Here is a 9,861-nt window from a genome sequence, read left to right as displayed (position 1 = left end):
TAGGAATGTGTTTTAGGGTCTTGTTCTGTATTTAATGTAATCGTGTGATAAATATATATCTAGTATCAAAATGGGTAGAAGCATTGAGATTACAAAGCTTGAATCTTACATAGTATTCGATGAACTCAGTGTTGAAGAGAACAGTTGGTGGCCCCAGCATGTCTGGTAAGGGCTGGAATTCTGAGAGTAGTGAGGAAACCCAGAGGAGTAGGTGTGCAGAGTGATGAACCTCAGCAAACATGTGGTTAGCAGTAAGCTAGCACTCATTTTATTTTGAAAGAGATTTTCCTATCATGCCTTTCCCCAGATAAAATTATTCGATGGCTCCCCACTGGTAAAAGAAAAACTTCAGCCAAATTAAATTTAAAGCAGTTTAATTGAGCAATGAATGATTCTCAAATTAGGCAGCCTTCCCAGCCAGACTAGGCTCCCAGACTCCAGCTCAGCCACATGTTGGAAGAAGATTTATGGACAGAAAAAGGAAAGTGATGTACATAAAATGGAAGTGAGGCACAGAAACAGCCGGATTGGTTTCAGCTTGGCATTTGCCTTATTTGAACATGGTTCAAACAGTTGGCTACATTTGATTGGCCAAAACTCGGTGATTGGCACTAGAGTAGGCTACATTCTGCTTACACTTCACTTGTTACAGTTCACAATGTACAGAAAAACCTTTAGGCCAAACTTAAATATGTAAGGAGGCAGCTTTAGATGAAACTTGATTTAATACCATGTTCCCTTGAGTAAATTTTAAAATGTGTTTCTTTTCAATGTCATCCAATGTCATCTTCCATATGCTCCCCCTCCCCCAACATCCTCCTAGTCACATCTACTGCTTGCTGCTACCCACAGCCAAATATCCCTCTGCATGGACCTTCACATATGCTTCTTATCTGCTAGTTCTGACCCTTTAGCTCATACCTAAAGGGACCTTTCCTCACATTTATGTAGATGGAATGCTGCAAATCCCAGGTGAAATGCTACTTCTCCAGGAAGCTGGCTTTTATGCCCCCATAGTGATTTCTCCATAGAGAAATGTTTACTTCTCCTTACCATTTGTGCCAGAAAATGTGAGACTCACTAGAACAACCCTGAAACATTGGGTTTGGAAAGAGGAAGAATTAAATTAAAAGGCAAACAATGAGGAAACTTTGATTTTTGGGAGGCCACAGGGTCACCCCGATATAAAATTGCATCTGCATTGTGATCAGTTTCTAAAGGTAAAAGCTACAAATGGAATTCAGAAACAGTGATAGACCCAGCCAATGGAATTCAGAAACAGTGATAGACCAGCTACATCCAATAGATGTACAGGGAAGTGTACATCTATTGGATGTACAGGGAAGTGCAAAAAAAAAAAAAAAAAAAGGAAAAAGTGAAATATATAATCCCTTGGTTCTTGTTATAATAGCTAAAATGAGAGAAAAAAAGGGTACTGACACCAACCTCAGATTTTGGTCAGTCTGAGATATGGCCACTAGTCTCAAAGCCATCCTCGAAGGGAAAAAATATGCTAGAATATGCTCTGAAACATCTGGTCATCGAAAAGAGAGTCCAGGTAAGACTGGAAAAAATCAAGAAACTACTGAAACCAGGGGTGCAGCATGAAGAAGTTATATCAACAGTTTATGGAAGAACCTTTACTGAAATAAATGTAGGACTAATTAATTGAGTCAGTTTCTTTGGTTTTTGAATACTGCAGAATAGAAAAGAATGTTTGGGTTGATACAAGATCCACAGCTCACTATGGAACAATCATAGGTCACCACACATGATCCAGACACATAGCAGGTTGTTCCTTAGGGAACAATTAGCCTACTAGGCTAAATAAAAGACAGTATAAAGTTGTTCACCTTGGGGAGGACTATCCTATATCCCTTATAAATGCCCATTGGAACATCCCAGGTGAAGGGGCTGGTATGTTTTGTGTGCAAGCCATGCTGGATTGGCTTTATGATGCTCAGGATATTCGTCCATTGTTTATTTCCCTTATGCAGGGCATGGTTAATGCTATGATTAAGGGGCCCCCTTTGTATAATCACTCAGTGTAGCTTTATTGCTGCAAAATCAAGCAACAGTCCAAAGAGCCCTATGGATTTGCTATCTCTGCTTCCCCTTATGTGTCTTAGAGATACACACAACAACAACAACCAAACATAATTAACAAGAAAATGGAGAGAGAAGAGAGTCAAGAGATTCATTTTAGCAGGGTGGAAAACTTTAGATGGCTATCAACAAATTGAATACATAAAGTAAACGTTAATGGTGTTGAAACAAAGGTCTGAATGCAGTGCTATGGAAGGTTGCAGGGACCAGCAGGAACCACTGCTGATCCCCCTTTGGCCGATTTCCCCATTACAGGGCCCTACACAAGTCTATTTGTGTCAGTTTGGAGGAATTTTAAAGGCCAGGAAACAAAGATTCCAATGAGGAACCCAGCCTGGAATCACCTGGACAATGGTCAGGCAGATTAATCAAGATAAAGTTTACGGAGGGGCCAGAGTCCCTTAGCTGAACCCCTTGCCGTTTGAATGGCAATTACTAGCTTGTGATCAGACTTTAATTGAAATGGACTCTATATCTGAAGGATACAAATTTATCTTGAAACCTAAAATATGATCATGGCTTGGGTGATAGTGAAGAAAGGCTCTAATAAGAAGGACAATAAACAGAAAATTTTCGTAGTCAAATGGAATTGGTTTATGGGGACATGCTACCAGGGTGTTTTAGTCCCTTTCTGCTGCTATAACAAACTACCTAAGACTGGGTAATTTATAAAGAACAGAACTGGCCTTTGCGGCTTTGCCTCGTGGAAATGATTTTTCATAGTTCTGTGGACCAGGAAGTCTAAGATCAAGGCTAGAGGAGTTTGTGCCTGGTGAGGACCCATTCCTCATAGTTAGTGGCATCTAGGTGTCTGCACATGGCAGAAGATGAAAGACCAAAGGCCTCAGCTAGATGCCCCAAGCCCTTTTTTTTTTTTTTTTTGAGATGGAGTCTCACTCTGTTGCCCAGGCCGGAGTGCAGTGGCATGATCTCGGCTCACTGCAAGCTCCGCCTCCCGGGTTCATGCCATCCTCCTGCCTCAGCCTCCCAAATAGCTGAGACTTCAGGTTCCTGCCACCATGCCTGGTTAATTTTTTTGTATTTTTGTAGAGACAGGATTTCACTGTGTTAGCCAGGTTGGTCTCTATCTCCTGACCTTGTGATCCGCCCGTCTTGGCCTCCTAAAATGCTGGTATTACAGGCGTGAATCACCACGCCCGGCCCCCCAGCCCTTTTATAAGATGCTAGTCCCTTCTTGAGGACAAAGCTCTCATGACTTAGTCACTTTATAAAAGGCCCCACCTCTTAATACCATCACAATGGGGATTAAATGTCAACAAATGAACTTCGAGGGACATCCAGATCATAGCACAGGTCAATGTAAATTTACCTAGTGTGTTCACAGGCAGATCGACTCTTTTTCCCCTAGGATGGACTTTGGGACCACCTGGGGGTTATGCAGAGGGCAACGGAAAGCTGGCCTATCCCTCCTGCCTCAACCTCCCGAGTAGCTGGGACTTCAGGTGCCCGCCACCAGGTCAATTTTTTTGTATTTTTAGTAGAGACCGGGTTTCACTGTGTTAGCCAGGATGGTTTCAATCTCCTGACCTCGTGATCCACCCGCCTCTGCCTCCCAAAATGCTGGGATTACAGGCGTGAGCCACCGCGCCCAGCCCTAATTTTGTATTTTTAGTAGAGACGGGGTTTCTCCATGTTGGTCAGGCTGGTCTCAAACTCCCGACCTCAGGTGATCCGCCTGCTTTGGCCTCCCAAAGGGCCAGGATTATAGGCATGAGCCACCACACCCAGCCCAGCCGATGACCAGTGTTTTAATTGTCCATTTCAATTCTCTATCAAACCATTACTGTTAGGACAAAAGTGTTTCTTGAACTAAGAAAATATGACTTGTTCATTCAAATTGGTGCAGAATAATCTGTTCTGTTGTCTCTGAGCATTTGCATCTGTTCCTGGGTAAGTAAAGCAAGTGTCTAGTCCTGTCTATACCCCTTCGTCCACCCCCCAGGACTAATGTCATTCGTTTGGCTTATAGGGCCTTCCTCCCAGCTTCTCTGCTCCATAGCCATCTATAGTCTGTGTCTCTCTTGTTGAGGAGAATGGCATGAACCCGGGAGGTGGAGCTTGCTATGAGCCGAGATGGAGTCACTGCACTCCAGCCTGGGCAACAGAGTGAGACTCTGTCTCAAAAAACAAAAATTAGCTAGGTGTGGTGGCGCATGCTTGTAATCCCAGCTACTCCGGAGGCTGAGGCAGGAGAATCGCTTGAACCTGGGAGGCAGATGTTGCAGTGAGCCGAGATCGTACCATTGCACTCCAGCCTGGGTAACAAGAACAAAACTCCATCTCAAAAAAAAAAAGATAATAAAATAAAATAAAAAATTTGGTCATCTAAAATGGAGGTAAAGATAGGCGTGAAGGGCTGGCTTACATGTTTTCTTGAGTGTGTGCTCACATTCAAAATGAGGGAGCCAAGCAGGTGGTCCCACTAGATAGATTCCTCCACTTTTCTGAGAGTCCTAAGGAAGAGGTAGGGCAAATGTTGTGATGAGTATACAATTCTTCTTACAAAGGAGTTGTGATTACAGCTTTCTTTCTTCCCCACATCACCTCAAATTTCTTTTACCTACGTGCTATGGTGGTCCTGGGCCCAGGGCTGCAAAATACGAAAAGGAGGGATAATTCCTAAGTAAAAGCTGTAACTGTGCTTTCAAACCTTCATGTTAAAATTCCTAAGGACCAGATGGGGTAGACTGTGTCTTTACCCCATCTGGCAAAACTGAGGTTGACAGGAAATGCAGATGTATTGCTTAGTGGTTGACATGCCCCCCTAGTTCTGTACCTCATCCTATGTGAATGGGAGTCCACTGAGTGGAAGGCACTTGCTAAACATGTATTGCTGCCAGGAATCTAGACCAGCACAATGGCTGAACCTAATGTGCTTTCTAAATGTGGAAAAGCTTAGAAACTCATAACTGGTGAGAAGAAGAAACACTAGTTGATTATAACAATGTTTATAATCTGGATTACACAATGAGGAAAATCCAATATTATATTAATACTTTAAGAGGGGCTGAGGGCAAGAGATAATATTGTCTCTTAGCTCAGCGATTCCAGATGCAGGCAAGAGTGAAGCCATATATTGCTGAAAGCACTCCTGCTTGTGGAACTTGACAGAATTGAACAGAAGCTGCGAACGCGAGTGATGTCACCCTGGGAGACATTTTGGTTACACCATATGATGATGGGCTGGACTAATTATTAATGACTGAATGAGATTCTAGTAATATGTCAACATTTCTTACTCTTATTTTTCAGATTATTTTACCATATTGAAATATGGTCAAACACTGGCATAGTCGGTAAAATGATGATACTGGTAATGACAGTCAAAAATACTGGGAATTGAGTTAAAAGCTTTTCATTCATACTCTACAGTAGCTCCTCCACATTTTAGACATATAAAAGAACCATAGTCAAAAGCCACAGGGTCGCCTGTTGAGTAATGAAGAATTAGACTGGCCTTTGTCCCTGGTCCCTGGAAGACTCTCAAACTCTTGGGAATTCCTGAGTAATAGGAGTGTCATTGTTATTCATGAGCTCCTTGGATCACACCTGAACTTGTGCTTAAGAAAAAGGTAAGCTGTGCCAAAAAGAGCAGCCAAGTGATTGGAGAGTTGGGCTTTGAGACACAAGATGTTAAGTTTGACCTCCAATCTCTGAGGGGTGGGGCTAGAGATTCAGTTAAAATATGTGGCCAATGATTAAGTCAATCCTGCCTTTATGATAGAGTCTCAGTAACAACTGGGGGCACCGAAGCTCAGGGAAGCTTCCTGGCTGGTAAACATGTGGATATCCTGAGAGGATGACAGGTTCAGATTCCACAGGGATGGGCATGGAGGCTCTGTGTTTGGGACCCTCCCAGACTTTGCCAAATGTGTTTCTTCCTTGGCGGGTCCCAATTTTTATTACTTATAATAAAACTAAGCATAAGTATTTCCTGAGTCCTCTGAGTTGTTCTAGCAAATTGTCAAACTCGAAAAGGTCATGGTGATGCCCACATTTCTAGCCAGTTGTTCAGCAGTGCAAGAGGACTGGGGACACCAGAAGTATGGCTGGTATCTGAAGGAAGGGTAGTCCCTTAATCTGTGGCACCTGTAACTAACTCCAGGTGGTAAGCATCAAAACTGTGTTGCAGGGTTTGAACTACCATTCGACATAGTTTTCTCACTATGTTACAAATTCCCATTGCAATCCCTGTAAGCTCCTTGAGGATAGGGATTATATTTTACACTTCTTTGCCTTGAATGTAGTAAAAACTTAACAAGTGGATTAATGGTAGGTTAAAAGGCATTTTCCAAGAAAAAGACTTGTTTTGCTAATTATTTAGTTATAGAATGCTGTTATTTGTTCTAAAGACAGGGAATAGCTGAACTGAGGCCCGGGAGGTAAGGAGATGGGCTTGGACGGTCACTAGGCCTCTAGTTCTGGCAACCCGGTGTAAAATCCCAGCTCTAAAATGCGCTAGCTGAAGGACCTTGGGCAGGTTATTGCATCTTTTTACACCTCAGGTTGCTCATTTACAAAATGGAATAAATACTAATTTTAGGCCATTTTGTGGTGACTATGAAATGCAGGTTCTTAATGTAACGCCTAGCTTTATGCTGAATAAGGATTAGCTCATACTAATGGTTAAAAGAAAAAATTGATTCAGGGAAATATGAAGATTGATTTTTTTTAAATGTGGGTTGGTGGTTTGGAATCCAATAAGCACTGTCGTTAGTCTTTCTGTTTCTTTTTAGCTGAATAAGTAGTAAACTGAAACAATTATGACTTGCTTGATGTTTTAAAATGCTTCTATTATGTAGACCAAACTTAAAAATATAAGAAAAGCTGTTTGAGACAACATCCTAAAGAACCACACAATTAAAATTCTAGTTTCTCAGATGCCAAAATTTTTTAATTATTATTTTATTATTTTAACCCATCAAGTCTATGAAGAAAGACAAAAAAAACTTTAAAACAAATCGAGAGGCAGCAAATTAAAAAGAAAGTGGTGAAAATTTACAGGTGAGAAAATAGTGCCCACTCCTGACATATACTCCAGAATAGCTTTATTCTCTCTTCCAATATTTGCATCTTAATTTGTAAACAAAATTATTCACGCAGCTGTCCATTGACATTCTGGAACTTTAAAGTTAGGATGTAAATTAGGATCCAAATTAGGATGCAAAGTCCATGAACCACTCAAACAAATCGCAGTGAGATTACACTCCTACCTGGTGATTATTCCTGATTCATCAGAAGAGGCAGTGTCTGTTCATTTCAAAACTAACTTGACACTGATTCCTTCCAGGTGCTTAAAAAGTCAGGTTCCAAGGCAATTAAACATGAACAAAGTGCATCAGAGCTTCATCTCAGTAATTCATCATGGTAGCATAATTTTTTTCATGCAAAATTATAAAATGGGGATTGGAAATTGGATGCCAAATGTTGTTTGAGAGCTCATTTTTGATAGCCACACGTGCAGATGGCTGCTAACAGTTGCAAGCAGGGAACCAGGAGCCAGGCAGTCTGCGTTTAAGTCCAGCTCTGCTGCGTACTAGCCCAGCTCCCTCTGTGTCCATCTTTCAGTGCCTCAGTGTTCGCACCTGTAAATCAGAATCAAAACAGGACCTCCCGCACAGGGCTGTGGTGAGGATTAAATGGATTATTCTATGTCATCAGTATGGCACCAAGGAGGCCTCGGGAGATGTTTTGATCATGATCCTGCATATTCATCTCTAAAAAATGAAGACAACTGTTTCAGAAATTACCATGAGATAGACTATAACATTTTCTAATTCCTAAGGTGAAGAATTGAATAGAAAGGCTAGAGAAGTACAGTGAAGCCTTTGTGGACAGAGGGGCTTTACTTCTTCATGCATTTGTAGGCCCCCGGTCCTGCTGTCATTCATTTTTCCCACAAGCAGAAATGTAATTGCCTATCTCCAGTGATAAATAAAGGGTGCTGAGCGCCAACCCACTGTGCAGTCTGAGGGCTTTCTTCAATGTCACAGGGCTGAGCTTCTAGGATGTCCATAGGAACGAGGCACACACAGGGCTGGAGGGTGTGACGGCTGACTCCCCGTTTTCATGAGCTGCAGGGAGGGTGGGATCTGGACCTGGGCCTCAGACCCAGCATCACCCTGCCTGCTGCTTTTGGGGCCCAGAGTGCATCAGAGAGAAGACAAAGTCATGTCCCTCCCTGAGCGATGGGGATACACCATCCAGAACTTTGTGTTTTTGTTTTCGTTTTTGTTTGTTTTGTTTATTTTTTTGAGACAGAGTCTCGCTCTGTCACCCAGGATGGAGAGCAGTGGCATGATCTTGGCTCACTGCAACCGCTGCTTCCTAGGTTCAAGCAATTATCCTGCCTCCATCTCCGGAGTAGTTTGGATTACAGGCACCCACCACCATGCCTGGCTAATTTTTTCTATTTTTAGTAGAGATGGAGTTTTACCATGTTGGCCAGACTGGTCTCGATCTCCTGATCTCAAGTGATCTGCCTGCCTCAGCCTCCCAAAGTGCTGGGAATACAGGCATGAGCCACCGTGCCCAGCTCTCTCAAGAACTTTTGTAATAAGAATGGGTTGTGCATGAAAATAAGCTCCAGTTGTTTGTATCAGAGACTGACATTCACCTAACATATAATCGTTACACATGTGGATGTAAAAGTTATACTGATTATACTATTCACAATAGCCAAAAGGTGGAAACAACCCAAACTTATCCACTGATGGATAAGTGAACAAAATGTGGTATACTGGCAAAATGAAATATTCTTCAGTCATTTAAAAAGAATGAAGTGTCAGACCAGGTGCAGTGGCTCACGCCTGTATTCCCAGCACATTGGGAAGCCGAGGCAGCTGGACCCCCTAAGGTCAGGCGTTCGAGACCAGCCAGGCCAACATGGCCATACCTCGTCTCTAGCAAAAATACAAAAAAAATTAGCCAGGCGCAGCGGTGTGTACCTGTATTCCCAGCTACTAGGGAGGCTGAGGCAGGAGGATCGCTTGAACCTGGGAGGTGGAGGTTGCAGTGAGCTGAGATCAAGCCACTGCACTCCAGCCTGGGCAACAGAATAAGACTCTGTCTCCAAAATAATAATAATAATAATAATAATAATAATAAATAAAAACATAAAAGAATGAAGTACTGATACAACGTAGATGAACCTCAGAAACATGATGCTTTATGAAAAAGCCAGGTACTGTATGGCCCCTTTACATGAAATATGCAGAATAGGTAAATGCATAGAGACAAGGGGCAGGCTGGTGGTTTCCCAAGGCTGAGGAAGAGGGAAAGGGAGGGATGGCTTTATGTGTATGGAGTTTCCTTGTAAGCTGATATCCATGTTTTGGAACTAAATAGATAGAAGTAATGGTTGCCCAGCACCATGAATGTAATCAATGTCACTGAACTGTACATGTTAAAATGGTTAATTTTATGTTGGGTAAATTTTACTTTGATTTTTTTAAAAACTGATTTTTATTTTTTATTATTATTATTATTATTATTATTATTATTTGAGACGGCATCTCGATCTATGGCCTAGGCTGGAGTGCAGTGGTGCAATCTTGGTTCACTGCAAGCTCCGCCTCCCAGGTTCATGCCATTCTCCTGCCTCAGCCTCCAAGTAGCTGGGACTACAGGCACCCACCACCACGCCCGGCTAATTTTTTTGGTATTTTTAGTAGAGACGGGATTTCATCATGTTAGCCAGGATGGTCTCGATCTCCTGACCTCGTGATCCGCTCA

Source organism: Pongo pygmaeus, chromosome 13 (assembly GCF_028885625.2).
Source record: "Pongo pygmaeus isolate AG05252 chromosome 13, NHGRI_mPonPyg2-v2.0_pri, whole genome shotgun sequence".
NCBI classification, from domain to species: Eukaryota; Metazoa; Chordata; class Mammalia; order Primates; family Hominidae; genus Pongo; species Pongo pygmaeus.
Note: the sequence above shows the minus strand (reverse complement) of the source record.